Raw genomic sequence first — 20,540 nt, forward strand, 5'->3', positions numbered from 1 at the left:
GTTCAGTGGCACATGTGCAGCTGAGAGGGAAGAATCCTCACCAAAACACAACCCCTACTAATGTAACCAAAAACAGCACAACTCTGAACCAAAAACGTGCAAACTCAATCATCAATCTGGAGTTTGCAGTCTGGAATAAAAAAAATAAAAAAAAAAGGTCAGAAAGGCTCTGGACCAAAGGCTACCCAAACTACAATCCAGAGAAAACATGAAGAGCTGTCAAAGAGTTTGACCAATGGAATGACATAATACTCTCACCGACATTAACCTTAAAACCAAACATGGCTATCATGCACTTGAAATGATGTATTCCTGTACTAAAAATAAATCAGTTTATCTCCTCATCTGGTAATTTTTACTCAACTATACATTGACAACTTCCTATCGCGAACATGTTTCGGGTTTGAATGCAAAACTTGTGGAAATTAAATTTGGCTTTAGATTGCATTTCTCTCAGTAATTAGTCATTAATATATCACAGTTTTCATCTTCTTTTAAAAACGGTTAACAACATCATCGAAACATCAAAGCATGGAGATGGAACATCCTCCTGCGGTCATGTACTTTCGTAGGTAGAGAGTGAGAAAGATGACCGGTGCAAATTATAAGTAAATTCTTGAATGAGACCTGTTGGATCTCCCAGACATTTTAGACTTCAGCTTCATGCTTCAGTAGAACAATAACCATAAGAATACAACAAAAGACAAAACTGCAGATTGAAGGGGAACCAATATATGTCACAGAATGTCCCAGTTTCAAGATCAAACCAGATTATTTCAATTAAGAAACAATCTTCAATCATACCATCTAACTAGAAGGAGAACATTATTTCATGCACATTGTGCTCAGATTTTAAGAAATGTGGAAAAGCCGCTCTGAGAAGGAGCAGTAACCAAAGGCAAGAAAAAAAGGAAATGGAACTTTGCAAAGGGGAAACGAAAAGAAAAAGTCAACACCTCCAACAGATGTTCAGCATTAACTGCTGCAACACGTTGCCAAATTCCATATCCAATCATGAAAAAGAAATGCTCCTTGACTGTAGCTTTCAGTGAATTCCACATTCCTCAAAGAGTGCAACAGGGAAGAAAGGCACAGGGAACAGTGGCACACTATTCAGACGCCTGGCACCTGTCAACATTTCAGTGAAACAACAACCTGACATGCTGCCAGCTTGACCGCTGAAGAAGCAAATACCAAATCCATGCACTTTGCTTTTTTTTTTTCTTTTTTTTTCCACGTCTTTAGGCTGAGGTCACGCAAATCCTAGACAAGCGCTCATCCGCAGACACATTCAGACAGCCATCGATTCTCCCTCACACAACCCACCTCCATTCCCTCACAAACACTTGCATGGACACACACGCGGCCGCACAAACATGCACAGTCTGTCTGGAGCGTCAATTCAGTCCCCCAGGGAGCACGTAGGGTGACACCACTAACAGGCCAGACCAGACTAGACAGCCAGCAGACAGATAAATACTAGGCACGGCTGAATACCAAATGCACTCCAGTCTACCAGATCCCCTCCCATCCCCCCTCTTCCTACAGTCTGCACACGCACACACATACATATACACGCGTACGCACACACAGAGCCTCTCTGTGCGTCTCCTGGGAAGAGTCTGTCTCATCGTGTATTTGAGGAACGCTAACTTTAGGTTGATGGGTCTATCACGCTCGGCACGTGTGCCTGCGTCTATTTTAGGAGTAGTGAGTGGGGTTTCCTTTCTACTGATGCCTACTCAGAGGTTCACTTCGAGCCTTAACGCTCTTGTTTCAGATTCATTCAGATCAAAGCTGCTCATGCAACGCAACCAGCAAATCTTTTTCTTTTTTTTTCTTTTTACAGAGTCACAAATAGGCAGCGAGGAAAAACAGCATCATCATGAGATGTGCATGCTGGTGCAGCAATTGATAGTAAGGAAGTCGAGACTGTATTTGAAGTCACTGGAGGCCTGTCATGCCTCCAGTGACTTCAAATACAGTCTCGATGTTACAGTCCCTTCTGTAACATCAGGTTTATTTCTGATGTTACAGAAGTGAAAGAGTGAATGCAGAAAAAATGATTTGAGGTCCATGTGGGGAAAATAAAAAAATATAAAATTCAATTCTTCCCACTTTTCCAGTGCAGTTTCCCCATGTAAACCTGTAACTGTTAAGCTTGACGCCACTTCATAGCGCCATCTTGTGGTTGATATTTAAAAAGTTCTGTTAAATGCACAATCCTGACCATAGAGTGAACAAAACTGTTTCACTGACTGCTTTAGTTCACCTCCCATTTAGGACAGGTTGCTCCCTTTTCTTTCTGAATTGTTTCCAGGTTCAGCCTGGCGTCATAAACACAGAGAAACTGAACACGGGCTTGTTCATAGAGATATGAAAATATTTTAAAAATGAAGGCTAAATATCAAATACTGTTTGAGACTTCCAGGATGGCATGTTTAGGAAAGTCCCAGGATCTCAGTAGTGTGAAAAAATATTTGTTAATTTATACATATCTTCCATGTTTGCTTTTATACCTCACTAAATGTTTTAGATTAAATGTTTTTCTTCTTTTAGACTTGATCAACTTGTTGTAACTGATGGATCCTTAAGTATTTAAGGAGAACGTTCAACCTTCTACTCGGGCGCGTTTGGGTTATGCAGAAGAATGATGATTGAAGCAAAGCTCTAAATGTCTAATCAAGGATATGGAAACAGTAAATGTACAATGCTGGTTTGGAATCTTCAACAGAGCTAACAAAATACCTTTGAATCACAGAAGAACTCACTCTCGTGGATACAACTGTCATCATGTGACGTGCACTACAGAGGCAGTTAGGCTTGAGGACGATCCAGTTTGCCTGTAACGTAACATTTTCAGCTGACCTATAGCTCTAACTTCCCTGTGACGTCTATGTGCACTAAGTATGTCAATATAAATGCCAGAACAAAAAGAGGGAGATGACTCAGTCTTAATACTAGATCAAGAACAGGACTCATGAATTCGTCACGAGGCATTTTAGCCGCTGACAAGCTGGCAATAACAGACAATGAAAGGATCCGTTTGTTTTAAGCATCCTGTGGAACCTGCCTTCTTGAGCAAAGTACCGGTGAACAGAAAGGCCTCTCCAGACAGCCACAAAGCAGAGTGGAGAGCTCGATGAAAAACAACTGGCACGCCACATCACATTTGCTGCTTCTTGCCCTTGTCTGGCTGCAGCACCGTGTCATATCCTGTCCGCACAGGTGCACCAGCTGTCTGGCTTCCCAACTCTGTTATTGCCGCACACAAACACACACCTCTCTTCCACCCCTGTCATTTAAAAAAAAGCACCCCTCCTCACCTTCCTTGCTGCCGCAGGCACCACTGCAATGACACTACAGCATTTACCTAAAGGTTGTTTTGTGTCTGTGTGTGCCAGAGACGGTCGGGGTTGAAGAAAGACTGAGGAGAGAAAAATGCAAGAGTGCATGGAAGAATGACTGAATTCGAGACGTAGCCAGACAGACACAGTTTGAGGAGACTGACTTAGTGAATGAATAAATCAAGAGCAGAGCATAAAAAGTAACAGAGATGATGAAGGACATGGGGGAATACAAGAAGGAAGGAAAGAAGGAGGTAAAACAGCAAGAGAGGACAACAGGAGACGGAAAGACGTATGGAAGGAAAGGAAACAATCGTAAGGAAGTGAGAGAAAGAAGGGCACAACCGATTAAAGGAAAGAGAAAAGAACCTAGAGACAGTGACAGTGAGGAAGAGTAGATAATCAGCAGGTATTGAGCTCTCTTCACCCCTGCGGTAGGGCCCTGCAGAGCATTGTAATGGGCTGTCTGCCCAGCTGGGGCGATGAGCTCATGTCTGGCTTTTAATGCCAATCTCCTAAACTGGCACACGGCGAGGCTCGATGAGAGCCGATGCAACGCTGCACCTCTGCTGCCCAGCCGCCGTGAAGAAAGGGTCAGAGGAACTCTGGGGAGAACAACAAGCCAGGGGGAGAGTGAAGGTAAGAGCCGTGGAGGACGAAGGTGTGCTCCCGAAAGCCACTTACGTCACCATGCTGATAAGAGCCTCAACCAGACGGCAATAATCACACAGCCGCTGAGACGGCGGCTGCAAATGTGTGTGTGTGTAAAAGTGAAGGCGAGAGAGAGAGAGAGAGAGAGAGAAAAGGGAGAACTAATGTGTGTGTTTATGCAGCCATAAACAGCCATGATTACAGAGTGTGGATGGGACAGGTTATAGCTTCCTGCTGTTAGGAGGACATACACTGCTGAACACATACCGGTGATAAAAGGAAAAGCAGGAATGATTCAAGAGTGCGCACACACCTGTGTGTGTTTGTGTGGTTTTTTTATGTCTTTTAAATGCCCAAATTTGAACTTCTACACATTTGGGCAGAGAGATGACTTACTTGCAAAGTAGAGGCTCTGTTGAACATCAGTGTTTGTGAGGTTTGTCAGAACCCCAATGCAAGTGTTTGCTTTTACTCCAAGTGACAGTTACTCTCACTGCAGGCATTCAGGGCAGCCATTATTCATGTTTCTCGTGTTTAGGCAAACCAGAGTATGCTTGTTTTGTCCTCATCAAAGTTTGATTGAGCATTCATTCCTTTTAAAATGAAATGGACTTTCTAGGCAAACGGACTAAGGTTGAATAAAGCAAACTAAACAGGGCTGGTGTGAATGCACCCTAAATCTCTTGACTACTAGAAACATTTTGGCCTCCATGTCTTGGATTTCAACTGTATGGACTGGCATTTTGAGACAAAATAAACACAGAAGTGCCACAACTAGTCGTTTACCTACCAGCATCATTACATTTAGGTGTAAATGTCTCTCTTCAATGGCCACAGATATATTAAACTCAGCACCAAGGAATGCAAACTAAAAACAAACACTTATAAAAGAAAGAAGGTTGGGGAATTCCAGTGCAGTGAAGTGATGGGATGCATCCTGTCCAAGAAGTCAGGTGGTGAAATGTCCTCCCTCCGAAATATTCCGCAGTCAACTCCTCATGGTGTCATAATAAAGTGGGAATAACAGCAATTCCATAAAATGGTAGGCCACATAAAATCACAGCGCAGAGAGCACTGAACCACATTCCTTCAAACTTTACATGGTCTTCAGTTTCACTCAAGACCATGAGTGATTCATTAAAAAGGATTTTCATAGCCAAGCAACTATATCCTAATCTTTCATCACCAAGTGAAATGCAAAGCACATGGTGAATTGATGTAAAATATTCTACCAGTGATTTCTAAAGCAGTGGATGCATGTTCTGTGGAGTGACAAATCATGTTTCTCTGTCAGGCAATCAAATGGACCAGTTTCTATTGGGCAGTTACCAGTAGAATGGTAGTAGACAGACTGCCCTGTGTCAGGTATTAGTGTTGGCTTAGACGAGATTATCACGGTTTACCAGGAGTTACAACCAGTCCCTTTGTTCAAAATGAAAGGAACTTTTAATGCGTTCAGCACACTGAAATATCTTGGAATATTTCATCCATAATTACTTTGTATGTGAAGTCTGAGGATGCCATCCTTCCTGTTCCAGTATGTGTGTACCATTGCATCATAACACAAGGTTCATAAAGTTGAGTGAAGTTGGTATGGAAATGTTTGTTTTACATATGTATTTTCTTGTCTAAAGTCAATGCTACATGAAGCGTCTAGCACTCCAAACTGAACAAATTAAAAAATGTCTCTGGGCGTCACCATGCTGAAATCCCGACTTTTCTATCTTTGTTAACAGGAACGTTGTTACCTCAGGAGTGACGTCTGAGGTACCTGGGAAGTAGTGTAACATTCTATGCCAATTCTCAAAGCTGCAATGTCCCGTGTTGTTGTGACTGATGACTCAGTCAATGTAACTTTTCATTTAGGGAATGTGACAGAATGATGACCCTGGACTGGAAGCTTGTTCCAGTCCAGGGAACAAGCTTCCCTGGACAACTTGTTCATTACTTTTCTGTAATGAACAAGTTGTCAGTTTTCCCCTGATTCCACTATTGTGGCAAGAAGGGCTGATGTTTGCATGGGTTCTCAGGCCACGGCCAAAGTGGTGGGTTCCCATTGGGTGGCTTGTGGCTTTGGCTGCAGGGGGGTTTCAGCGTGGTTGGGACGGAGTGTGGTGGGAAGTGGGGGTGGCTTGGTGGCTAAAGTCTCACCCTGTGCCCCGTTGGCCTGGGGCTGCTGCTCCTGTGCTTCTCAGATGAAGTACCTCTATGCGTGGTGTATGGCTGGCCTGGGATGGTGCCTCATGTCTCTCAGCCTTAGGCTGCTGCGCCCTTCAGGAGTAGAGCCCACCTGTTCCTTACGTCTTGTGAATGCTGTGTGTTACTGGCCTTTTACTGTTCTAGCCACTCTGAAAACTGTAAACCTTCAGGTAACAAAAACCCTCATGAACAGCCACTCAGTACAAACATATTTATTTATGTGAGAAGCTTTCAAAGGGGCAAAGGCCCAATTTCAAGGTGTTAGATTAAAAAGTCAAAATTGATTTTAAGTCATATTTGATACATAAAGCATTTTCATAACAACTTAAATTAACAGGAATATCAGATTGTGCTATAAAATGGCACAATGTGCCTGGAAAAATACATGATACTGTCCCCTTTAATAAAGTCAGTGATGCAAACCAAGGAATCTGTCTTTAGATATTATTTTTTGTAGAGAATATATGCCTTGGCACATGCAGGCAACCAGGTTCTCTAAAAAGAGAGGAATTAAACTCCCTGGTATGTTGATAACTTAGCGATTAGCTACATGTTTTTTTCCCACAACCAGGTTGACTCACTTACACTGAACCTTTTAATCACAAAACCAAAACTGAACTTTGTTTATCATCAGTCATGTACTTATTAGCAGTGTCTGTCAACCTTCTTCACTCTAAACATACAGATATTACTTTTGCAGTGTTGCACTTTCCTAATTAAAAAAAGGATAATTATCCACTTTCGAGCTCACATATTTTGAAAGCATTATGTTGTACTTTGTTTTTCAGCACTCAATATCCTTCAGTGGCAGTTAAAAAAAACACAATAATTAACTGTGCTCAGCTGCTGCATTTTATGCAAGTGAATTATTCAAAATGACACTTCATCCCAAAGTGAATTATAGTTTTTGTGAGGCAATAATTTAACATTGATTTAAAACAAATCTGAGTTTGTTTTAAATCAAGGTAATCCCTTTTTATCATCTCTATTGATGAATTACGTTTATCTTCTGTGACCAAATGTTTTACATTTGGAGGAAAACGGTGGATGCTTGCAAGCCAGAGAACCCCATCCCAACATTGTAGAACAAGATCGGCTGCATCATGGAACAACGAGTACAACTTCACATAATAGATGGCATCATGAGGAAAGAACATTATGTGGATGTGGTGAAGCAACTTCAGTCAGGAGATTAGGCTTGGGAGGTCTGAAATAATCCATGAACATAAAACTAAATTAGTTATTATTAGTAGTTTTGGAGGAGCCAAGAAGCCCCAGATTTTAAAATTTCAGCAAAAAGTTGATGAAAATGTTGGGAAAGATTTCATATCCACATGGGGAGCTCCAGACAGGAGCCAGTGGCCCTGTGAGAACTGGCCACTCTAACTGAAGAGGTATGTACTGGCAGTAACTAATTGATCTCCATGATCAGTTTCATAGTTTCACGTCTGAGAATGCTGCACACTACTGTAAACCACTGTAGGGTTCGCACTGAAAACAATATAAACATTTGTATTGCCTTTCTAATACAAATGTGAGCAAATCTTTGTCAATACTGCACTGATGTCAAAAATAAACCAATTTTCCAATTGCATCGTTTTCATGAAATAACAAATACAATTAAAATCACAGGTGAATAAGTTTGTTCACAGAATAAGTCATGAAAAAAACATGCGGCGCCACAATCCTCCAACTTCCTGTCATCTTCTTCTTCATGGTCTGTGCCAGTGGCGACATCCAGTTGTTGATGATGTGACTCGTGTGGTGAGACATAAGTGTTCCCATTGCAGTTTGGTGAAATAAACCGATTCAGATGCGACAAAATAAAACCTATCTCTTCCAGATGGCTAAACCTTTGTTTCAATTGAACAAATTTATTTTAGAAAATGTCACATAGCTCAATTATATGGTCAATGGAAACGCAGCGTTGGAACAGACAGAAACTCATGTGAATATTTAACTAAACCTGCAACACAATGAAAACATTGCATTAGGTGAGAGATGCTGGACTCAGAGCAACAGCTAACAGATGGATAGTAGTGGGAACATGTTGCAGCGCCCCAGACCTGCTACCACCCCAGCAGAACTTCGTGACATGAAGGTTAGCACAGCCCGTGTGCTAACACTGCCTACACTAACACAGCTGCTTCCAATGGACTCCTGCCTGAACTGGTTTGGTTTATTCATAACTGGTATTGCGCCACATGGCTTTATTAGCTCCAGCATTAGCCATATAGCTCATAAACATCAACCTGTGCCTGCTTGCACCAGCACAGTCTGAATCGCTGCCATCCTCCGGCTCTACAGCAGGACAAAGAAGGAAACAGCTTGTACCAGCGAACGTCTCTGCTTCACAGCTTGGTTTGCTAGAGTAGGTGCCACTCCCCACCCGTTTCTGCCCCCCCCCACCCCACTCCCTGGCTTTCTGTTGCGGTGGTGGCAAGCAGGACTATGGGGAGTCAACAGATCATCCCACAACAGCTTGTAACCGCAGTGTTGACTGCTGAGGTGCTAAAACCAAAAGCAAGGCTCGGCGACAACATTAACGCTGCATCAAGTCAGCAGTAGCAGATAAATCGTCTGACAGGGTGGAATTAGCAACGAAAATGATGCTTATATCATCCATGACTCCATATGTGAGGTATGCTGACAGATGCCACCACGTTTAGCCATAACCTGATGAGACTGTAACATCTTATTTGAAGCAGGAAAAAACTTAGATGTAAATATACAATATGGAGGTTTATTCATGAATTATAGACTTAGGAGACAAAAATAAAGAATTATTGTGGTGGTTTGAGCACCAGCTGGAGTTAGGAAGGTAATTCCAGATTAACGATAGACTTGGATGGTGAAAAAAATTATATTGTTACTCGTGTTAAACTCTATGAAGAGAGATCATAAGATTTACACTTCAATAAGCTGCCCAACAACACATATTTTACAGAGAATGCAAAGACATTTATAATCCTGTATCTTGTGATTTGCATAAGACACAGAACGTACAGCAGCCTTCTCTTAAACTCCTGCTTCACTCTTGTTGCCAACCACATATTTCCAATGCTGCCATTCAAGACGTGCCAATTTTAAATAAAAAAACTAAAATACCAACAAGTATATCTTTATCCCACCCCTATAGGGGTTTTACTTGTGTTTTCAGCAGGTGTAAAATGCTTCTTTGCCAGAGCAAAAGTCTATACCTGACATAAATAGCTAGCTGGAGAGCTAATCCAAAGACTGGAACAATAGTTTGTCAGTTTAAAGCTAACATTGACCCTTGAGGCAGATTGGTATTTATGTGTGCTGGCTGATTCAGATCAAGGTAGAAGAGGTGTTTGATGATGACCACCATCAAACACCAAGTCGCACCTGGCTTTAAAATCCATATTGAGAAATTAGATCTCAGTTGCGTGAGAATGATCAGGTAGTCACATCACAAACTGGGACGACAGCTGAGCAATAAAGAAGACATCAACAAAGCTGGGATTCATGGGAGGCATATTTATAGGGGTAACTCTGACTTCAGACTCTTTATGAGAATAATGTAGCATGTAACAGATAGAATATGAGAGAAGAAAGGAAGAATAAATAATGTAGGACTTTACAAAGGTCAAAATCAGTACAAAGACTCTAGATTTTACAACTGCATACAAGGAATAGCAATGTTCAAAGGATGCAGACAGATGCATCTCAGAGCATCTCTGAAGGTGACCTGCATACGTAGCCACTCCCAAGTAGGCGGGGCTACTGAGTAAGAGGCCAACATCTCCTCTGATGGCTCATAGATGACGAGTTCTAGCTTCATGGCTGAGTGATGAATATATTTCCTGCAGGGCGCTGAATGGCTCAGTTGGGACAGTTTGTGCTCCATGCGCAGAGGCTATAGTCCAGATTGTCTTGGGTTTGATTCCCAGTCTCAGGCCATTTACTGCATGTCTTTTCCTTCCTTATAAAATCTATTTCCTGTCTCTCTATAGTTCAATAAAAGCCGTTAGTCCCAAAAACTTCTTTAAAAAAAACTCATCTGTCAATGGCATAATTATTAATGAACCATTGTGTAAATAAACTTCTTTACGTGATTGTGATTAGGGATGCACCGGTTTCAGTTGTCTGGCCAATTTCTGATTACTGATCTTTAAAAATCTTGATTTGTCAATTCAGTTTTTGGTTGATACTGTTTTGTTTTGTTTTGTTTGTTTTTTTTAATGTTGCTAAATATAGTAAGAAAGTCACTGAGTTGGTAACAACGGGGTGACTATTATTTACTACTAATGTTCAGAAATGATCTGGTGGATGTCTTTCGGACAAACCTAGATGCTTTCCAAGGTAGTTAAGATCAGTGGATGAGATCGACTTCACATATCTCCCAGAATTAAGGAAATCCTGGCCGTTTTCTTGCTGCAACCTAATTTTAGTTACACTTTTATTTAATAAAATTGCTGCAATCATGAAATTGTGTTTTTACATTAGCAGAATTTTGAAAAGTTTTGAAAGCATTTGTTATAAAAATGGATTCAGACAACATACAAAAGTCTGCCTGAACTTTTATTTTAGTGGCAGTATGAAAGCTGGTAAAGTTTTAGCAGAAAAGGCGAACGTGGCTCACTGCAAATTGTGAGAATGATTTACTGTCTCACTCCCTGACTCCAGAATACAATAAGTCCCCTAAACTGAGATCAGACAGCTTTATCTTTCACTGCACCTTGTGTATAAAGGGTGCTCTCTGAGCCCATATTGGTATTCCATAATTCTCTCTAGAATCAAATAGAACTCTGTAGATGATGTCAAATTAAAATACGGGGAGAAGAAAAACTTGACAGTGACAGCCTTGTCTTTTTGTCACCAGCTCATGATGCGTGACAAACAGAGCTTGCTGTCACTCTGCCTCTCTACATGGGACATTGTGCCCAGAGCTCATTCGTCTCGTGCGCTGAATCAGCCCTTATCAGACTAACGCTGTGTGGGTTGAAGGGTGTGGCTTCCTGCCACCGGGTCTATTTCTCTCAGAGGAGCAATATCGTCAGCCTCTGTTCTTTGGTTTTCTTTTGGAAACGCTCACTCAATCTTGTGTCTAAATCAGCTTTGACTGACATGTTTCTCTAGATCTAAAACATATCAAACACACCCCACAATAAAGTAAAAAATACATTAAATAAAACCAAAATCAAAGTGAACAAACAATCCATGCAGTCGGCAGCAGAGAGCTGGAGACGCTTGGAGAGATGGGTCGGGAAAATGGGTTCTGCTGCAATTTAGCCAAACTTGTCTGATTTGTATGTGTGCCTGTTGTCTGCCCGGTGACACCCTGTGAGAGGCTGTTTCCTCAGAGAGTGATTGGTTTGCTGGCGAGGCAGTCTGTCCGTGCAGGTGGGAAAGATGCCCATATCATCATCTCATTTTCGGTCTGCTTTAACCACTGTCCACTTCCCGTCATTTACCATTTCCCAGGCAGCTAATCAAGCTGCCCTCTCAGTCAGCTCCATGTTTCACGCTCCAATTTATCTGATGTTTATCTCACTGTGATCCCACCTTCCCTTTTTATTCACTCGTATTCCCTTTTGATTTAGAATATTTTGAATAAATGAAGACAGAAAGCAAAAAATCAAGATCGTTTACATAAAATGTCATCAACTTCAGAAAGAACAGTTCTATGCAAATAAACAGCAAAGTTTAAGGAATGTAGAATTATTTTAAATCAGATCTAAGTCTCATCTAATCTCAAAGCACCACTTTCTCCAGTTTTTTTCAAAAATATGTGTTAAAACTGTCACCATGTGACAGAATAATATGAGACAGATAATCTGTGAAATATCGAGTTCATCCACCTCCTCTCTGAGTTTCTGCTGCCGTCTGAGGAAATGCTCCGCTCCCAACCAAAAACAACCAATCAGAGGCAGGAGGAGGGGCTTAGCGCTGTCAATCACTTCATGTTCTCGCTGCTAAATGTGTTAATGGCGAAGAAACAACTTACAATTCCAGGAAACCCATTTATCCGCCATCAACTAACTAGCCTGAGCATTAACAGTTGTCTGCAGAGCCGAACAGAGGTGAAGCTTTTGTCCTGAATTTTCTGTTGGCAAACGGAAAGTAACTTTGCGACATGTAATATAACTGTGACTTCAGGGGGGGAACAATTGCATGCGCAATAATGTCAAAGCTTTCATCATTTTTAATTAGAACAAATCTGTTCTAAAGCAGCAACAGCCAAACCACTTTGAAGATCTTTCATTTTTGGCAGAGCTTTATTATCCTCCATGAGTGCAGAGCTCAAAGAATGAGAATTTTTGGCAGCATGCAGTATTTTGTGCAGATGTGGTCGAAGCATTTGGGCACATCATTATAGGAGCGTTATCGATTCTGACACATTGGACAATTTATGTACACTGGAAAAAGTGATGCACGGAGCTGTTCATTCAAGCTAATAACTACCATTGAATACATTGTAAAATAATTGACTTGATGGTGAAAGTCAATTTTTTTGCATTCTGAGGTGTCAATTTTGATTCAGACTGAATTAATCACACTTCTGAAGGAAAGAAAGCAAATATTTTTGATTTCTCTCAAAACATACTGACAGGAAATGATGTAATAATTTGAATCTGAGTCACGTGAGAAGAAGTTGTGGAGAAGTGCTTGGAGAGCATCGTCCGTTTCGGCATGGGGAAGAAAAATGATTAACGTCCTAGCATTTAATCGAAGAATAAACCTGCGGTAAGTACTAACCTAAGCTGATGTCTTAACAAGCCTACAATTGTATTAATGCAAAAGACTGAGTTAATGTCACCTGGTTAGCAAGCTGAAGGTCCCGCCTAAATATGGGTATCCCAGTAAACGCTTTCTTTTTTCGCCGGGTTAAATGTGGTGTCATTTCTGAACTTACACGTATTTCACGAGAAATATCACTATGTGTACATTGTTCGGTTGTAGCTGAAATTAATTAAGGTAGGCATAATTCGTTACCAATCAATCGCTTCCACCACGGTTCGCTCGGCTACACCGTGAACTTGACTAGCTCAGCATATTAAGCCATGTTAGCAATTAGTTCGTCTAGTGTGTTTATACCAACCATTTAAAAAAAGAAAAACATGTGCCACCTATGAGTACATTAATGTGTAGTAGCTCATAGGAAATCATTTGTGCACCTGTCACTGCACCAAAGATACTTTGAGACTGTAGGAACCAAAACAGGAGCCATCCAGTCTGTCTTCATATTTAAAGAGGGACTACCAGTGGCCTCTGGCAGATGTACTAGAATGGCTTTACATTTTCACTGCTTTGAATTAGTCTGCCATGGATTCAATATTGACCAGGCGCGCACTGTTTATGGTAGAGCTAGGAATTGAGTTGCTAGATTAGTCTACACATTGCATAATAACCATTTTGATTGTCCCTAAAGGGTGCTGATGCAGATTTCAGAAGGGAGTGTATCCTCAAAGCTCTCATCATCTACCTGGGAGAACGTGTTGAGGACCTTATAAAGGAATACATGGTATGTCCAGATATTTTCTGTCACAATGATGATTCAACTTTATTCATCACAGGAGACCACCTATGCCATTATACAATATATAGTGATTAATGAGGTGTGCCAGACTGCAGTTGTTCAGTTGCATATTTCCTATATTTTGCCTCAGGTCTCCCAGAAAGATCAAGCCAAGCAGGAGCTGGAGAGGACCATCATGGCAGACTTCGTCTTCAGAGAGAATTCAAGCCTTCTACAGCAGCCCCAAGACGTTAGGATTGTCATTGATGGTGTGGAAGTCCTCAATGAGTTGCCTTCTGTTGCAGCCGGAGTTGTAATGCTCTTTGGACTTTGCTATGCCCTTATCATGGAGTATCCACAGGGTTTCAGGTTCACCTTTGAGGCCCTTCAGAAGATCCTGATGGAGCTTGGTTCCAACAAGATGACTTCCAAGATTCGCAAACTCAGTGGTGAACTCAAAACTGCACAGTGGTGTATATTTGTGTGTGCTTAATGTGTGCATGTAGTTGCCACTGGCTTCTATTTAAGAGGTAGACCACCTCAGCAGCACTTTGTTATACAGGCTCACGGTGTCACTTTCATGGACTGCTTTTGTTGGAATTTTACTTCTTTGATGATGTTTAGAGATGCAACATTCCTTCATGTGTTTGAACAGTACAACAGTGGATGCTTTCCAACCATTTAATTTAGCTTGGTAAGCCATATTGTCTTTATTTCATTGCTCTGAGCAACAATGACATGTTTATATTTGTTTGTCTGAACATGTCACTTTTTTTTCTCCTTTTTTACTTGTGAGGAATAAATGACTTTGAAAAAATGTTGCTGGAGTGTATTAAGTGTGATTGATGTGAGTGATGCAAATAGTTTTTTAAACCAAATTTCTGAAAAAAAAAAAAGCCTTTCATGGTGAAATGAATTAACTGGTGCTAATGCCTGAATATTGCTTTGGTGCGATGTATATATATTTGATTGGTTCAATGTAAATATTTCACTTTGGTTCCAAAACTGAAATGTAAATAATTTAACTTGGATAAAGGTGAAGAATTAATATTGGCTCAAGTACAATAATATGGTTTGAATCAAAATTAAATAGCCATGTTGTACCAAACAACTTTATTTACATTCTGTGAAGTCAAATATTTTAGATGCAACAAATGGACATCAAACTTTTTACTTTAAGCAAGGCCACACATATTTCCAATGCATAAAGCATTTGGATTGTTTGGGGCATCAAACAATCCACATGCTTCAGTCATTTGAAGTTTGTATATCAGGTGTTCTGAAATATAAGGACAGAATGTACTAACATAATAACTACAAACTACTTACAGTTAAAGTATTTTGGACTGCATAAATACAAAATTTAGCTTGTGTTCTTCATAAAGAGACCAAGCATTTTCATGTACTCCAAGTTGTTCAAGAACAGCAGCTGGTTTAATGTGGGTATACTTTTTCAGCCACTTTTGGTGATTTTGATACCGGCAATTAAGGGACTAAACTAGATCTTTGGTACTTTTATTCTATGCAGACCTCTCTGCCTGGCTGATGGCTCTTCAGACCCAGGAGGGTTTGCAGATCCAGAGATGAGCTCATATTGGTGGACTTCCTGACCAGAGTTCACACACCACAAACACACATAATGTCCTTACATATCAGCTGCACACAAACTTTATGTATTTCTGGACACATGTCCATTCAGGCACAACATTTACAGGTGGACAAAGTTGTTAGTACCTTCTGTTAATGACTAAAAAACCCACAGTGGTCACTGAAACAACCTAAAACTGACAAAAGTAAGAAATGAAAAATTCACTGAAAATTAACCAATAAAAAATCTGACATTATCTTGAACTGAGGTTCAGCAAAATAAGAAAATGATAGACCAAGATGACTACAATTGTACAGATTATTCTGAAACTTAAGGTCCATGGGACTCTGGCTGTGGTCGCAGGAAGAAAATGGACAAATTCAAGACAATTATGATATGAATGGTTACTAAAGTCCAAAACAACCAAGTCCACTAAGCAAAGGTGAACTAGAAAGTCTAGGTGGATTTCATTTGAAGGAAAGCAAATCATAAAAAAGTGAGGCTGGAATTTACCACCAATGTTCTGGGAGAGATGAGACAAAAAAGGCTATAGGTTATAGACAATAGGCTATAGGCTATAGGCAATAGGCTATAGACTATATGCTATAGGCTATAGGCAATATGCTATAGGCAATAGGTTATAGACAATAGGCTCTAGGCTATAGGCAATAGGCTATAGACAATAGGCTATAGGCAATAGGCTATAGGTTATACAATATAGGCTATAGGCAATATGCTATAGGTTATAGACAATAGGCTATAGGCAGCAGACTATAAGCAATAGACTAAAGGCTATAGGCAATAGGCTATAGGCAATAGACTATAGGCTATAGGCAAGACTATAGGCTACAGCCTATAGACAATAGACTATAGGCTATAGGCAATAGGCTAAAGGCTATAGGCAATAGGCTATAGGTTACAGACTATAGGCGAATGGCAAAGGCAATAGACTATAGGCTATAGGCAATAGGCTATAGGCTATAGGCAATAGACTACAGGCTATAGGTTATAGACAATAGGCTCTAGGCCAGGGGTCACCAACCTTTTTGAAGCTGAGAGCAACTTCATGGGTACGGAGTCATGCAAAGGGCAACCAGTTCGATAAAGTCTTCTGAAATAACAAATTTGCTCAGTTTGCCTCTTAATTATACATTATTAATGAATCAGTTGAAAAATGAAAAAGTTGTCCTTCCACAAATCATGTCATGTTAAAGGACAATCAAATATTTAGAAAAATCACATACTCTTAAATAAATCTTGTCACATTTTGAACCAATTACTGAATCTGCTGCATTTTTAACAAAATTATATACATTAACTGACATATCATGAACACATGTTTAAATTGAACAAAATGGTTAAATATTTTAATTTATATTTGCCATGGCACTGCAACTGACTGTCGCCACTGTTAGTGAGAAGGCTGACATTGCATGCTGTTCACTATTTTGGTGTGTAACTTGACACTGCAACTGTGAGTGAGTCTTTCAGATGTGCATCAGTGAGGCATGTTCTGTGTTTGTTCTTAATGAAGTTCATATCAGAAAATGCTGATTCACAGAGATAAGTTGAACCAAACAGGCTGGCAACCTTCAAAGCTGCTGTGCGAACACCGCTGTACTTCTCTGTGTCAACAAGGCACCAAAAGTTTGGTGCAGACCTGTGGGCTTTGAGGAGGAGGTCATTTTGCAATGTTATGATTTCAATCTCCACCTGTCCAGCATCCAAGTTGAACATTGCACTAAGTTGCTCAGTAAAGCAAGTTGTGTTCACATTCATGAAAGGATTGGAAATAAATGACACACATGTCTCAAGCTGATCAAGACTACAAAACCTATTCTCAAACTCCTGCCCAAGTCTGTTTATGACTTCACAGTACTTTTCTGCAACTATTTCAAATGTCTAAGATGCAGAAGTGTTGTCTTTCAGCACAGACTGCACAGAGGGAAAGTGCACCACGTTTTTTCTCTGTAAATGACATGTGAAAATGTTCATCTGGGCTTTAAATGAATTTAAAGCACTTATCATATCAATGACAGTCTTGTCTTTGCCTTGCAGCTCACAGTTCAAGTGATTCAGTTTCCCAGCAATGTCTGTCAAAAATGCCAGGTCAAGTCTCCACGCTGTGTCCTCCAGCAATGAGACATCTTCACCTCGGGACTGCATGAACTCTTTGATTTCATCCAAAAGTGTCAAAAAACGAAGTAAACTCGCCCCCTGCTGAGCCATCTGATTTCGGTGTGTAGCAGCAAGTCACCATATTCAGCTGACATCTCCTCCAATAGCAACTTGAAAATTCGATGCTGTTTTGCTTTGGATCGGATGCTATTTATAATTTTTACAATGGGACTCATCACATGGTCAAAGCCGATCACTTTTGCACATAACACCTGCTGGTGAATGACACAGTGATAATGCAGAAATTTGGGAAAGTCTGGGTCACCTTGACAGTGAGCGATGAAACCTGTATGTCGGCCGATCATAGCAGGTGCCCCGTCTGTAGTCAACCCTACCAGCTTTTCCATCGGCACCTTTCTGAGTATAAAAAACTCCTTCACAGTTTTAAAAATGTCAGCTCCCCTTGTGGTTGTCTTTATTGGGAGTAACGTCAGGAGTTCCTCTCTGGTAGAAAAATCTTCAAAGACCATCCGGACGAAAATCAATAGCTGCGCTGTACTGCTGCTGTCCACGGACTCGTCGCACTGGATGCTAAACCACCTGCACCTCGCCAGATCCTGATCCAGCTGATCAGCCAAGTTACCAGACATAAGTGACACTCGTCTAGCCATCGTAGAGGCCCCCAGTTGTACGTCAGAGAGAGTGGAGATCAGATCGGCTCCATTTTTCTCATCCTTGAGAACAGTGTTAGTGTAGCAAGTATGCAAAAAAATTGTTTATATTTCATCCCAAATCCATCTTCATTATCTATGTATATTTGTTTTTCTTCAATTTCGAGGTGTAATTTTATTTTGGTAAAGAAGCTTTTATTTTCTCGTTTCCTGTTTATTTTCTTGTTTCCGGTTTTGCATCACATCCTGTGTGTTCGCGCTACTCTCCTCAGTTCGCGCCGAACTGCGCTGGGGAGAGGTGAGTGTACTAGCTGTCATCAGTTTGTTTGTGAAAATATTCAAAATATTCTAAAAAAAGTATGTTTGCTAACTTAACATATCTTATATATTGATTTTCTACTGTTTTATGTTGGTGCAGCTCTTGATTCCCACCATTTCGACATTTGTTGAGTTTATCAAGCCAACCTGGTCATTTTTATTTTTTGGTCGTTTAAGGTGTGTGCTGTGTATGGGAAGGTTGGAGCCCAGACCGCTGCATTGATTTATTTTTGTTTCAAACAGGTATGTGAATTGCTTCAAAGTGTTATCTGGATGTTAGATTGATGTAATTAATATGTTTTCATATTATAATGGAAAATTATTTTTATTGCTTCAATTTGAACTGTGGGAATTGTGACTGTTGGGCAGATGATTTCTGTTTGTTTTTGTTTTGATTGTTTGGATGCTTTATTGTTAAGTGAACCTCTGACGGAATTTTAGTTTTGACACGTTCTTGTGTCAGTTCGCGCCGAACTGCGCTGGGGAGAGGTGTGTGCTGTGTATGGGAAGGTCGGAGCCCAGACCGCTGCATTGATTTATTTTTGTTTCAAACAGAATAAACCTGCTAGACATCCCGAGTCTTCGTCTGCTGGTCCCTTTTATTACACAACGCAGAGTTCAAGTCGGCTACATTAGCAATAATAATCATTGCTTCTTTGACAACTTCTCCGTCTGAAAATGCCTTCTTCTTCTTTATTAGAAAATGTGTAGCTCTAAACGAGGCTTCCGTTGTTTTTTGGGACTTTTTTTGGCTCTTTTGAAAAAAAAGACTGTTGCCTCCCCAAAGCTGCCTTGAGCTCACGGGATTTTTCTGTCCGCAATGCGCTTCCCGGTGGGTAGTTAGCATTGTAGCTTTTGACATGTAGTGAAGTGTCTCTCCACATTGTGTCGCTTCGCCGACGCCACAGTCGCCCCGCAAATAAGACACACACAGGTTCCCTTCACAGTTGTAAAAAATAACTCTTCCTCCCATTCGTTTTTAAAAGTATAAGTTTTCCTTCTTTTTTCTGCCATTTTTGGGGGGTAGGAAACTGCATTCACCGATTACCTTCGCGGAACTCCTAGCATACTTTTCACGACCGCTGATTGGCTCGCACAATACTGCTCTTTGAACTAGATTAGGTCAGAGTTCACCAAAGCTTTAATAATATATATATATATATATATATATATATATATATATATATATATATATATATATATATATATCGAGATGTATATATATATATATATATATCGAGATGTATATATATATATATATATATACATCTCGATGCCCGGTGTCCTACAACTTTTAGATGTGCCTCTGTTGCACCACTCCTGAATAGAGGAGTCTATATATATATATATAGAGGAGTCTATATATATATATATAATATATATATATATATATATATATATATATATATATATATATATATATATATAATTAACATATTTTTATAGATGTGTATATATAATGTATATAAACACAAATAACATAAAAATAATAACTGAATAAAATTTAATTTTAGACTGAGGACCGCTCAGTAGTGAGTTGTGCTATTTTTAGAACTGGTCCGCGGGCGACTCAAATGGTCCTTGCGGGCGACCAGGTGCCCGCGAGCACCAGGTTGGTGACCCCTGCTCTAGGCTATAGGCAATAGGCTATAGACAATAGGCTATAGGCAATAGGCTATGGGCTATAGGCTACAGGCCATAGGCAATAGGCTATATGCTATAGGCTATAGACAATAGGCTCTAGGCTATAGGCAATAGGCAGCAGACTATAAGCAATAGACTATAGGCTACAGGCTATAGGCAATAGGCTATAGACAATAGGCTATAGGCAATTGGCTATAGGTTATAGACAATAGGCTCTAGGCTATAGGCAATAGGCTATAGACAATAGGCTATAGGCTATATGCTATACGCAATAGGCTATAGGCTACAGGCTATAGGCGAATGGCAAAGGCAATAGACTATAGGCAAAAGGCTATAGGCAATAGGCTATAGGTTATAGACAATAGTATCTAGGCTATAGGCTATAAGCAATAGGCTATAGGCAATAGGCAATAGGCTATAGGAAATATGCTATAGGTTATAGGCAGTATGCTATAGGCTATAGGCAATGGGCTATAGGAAATAGGCTATATGCTATAGGTTATAGGCAGTATGCTATGGGC

At 40.4% G+C, this 20,540-nt stretch overlaps 1 protein-coding gene across 1 annotated transcript in view; it reads right to left on the bottom strand.

Annotated features, from left to right (window-relative positions):
- Nucleotides 1-20,540, bottom strand: part of LOC129367440 (low-density lipoprotein receptor class A domain-containing protein 4-like) — a 215,163-nt gene that overhangs the window by 42,803 nt on the left and 151,820 nt on the right. The window lies entirely within an intron of this gene.

This window comes from Poeciliopsis prolifica, unplaced genomic scaffold (assembly GCF_027474105.1).
Source record: "Poeciliopsis prolifica strain line A6 unplaced genomic scaffold, Auburn_PproV2 SCAFFOLD017, whole genome shotgun sequence".
Classification (NCBI taxonomy): Eukaryota; Metazoa; Chordata; class Actinopteri; order Cyprinodontiformes; family Poeciliidae; genus Poeciliopsis; species Poeciliopsis prolifica.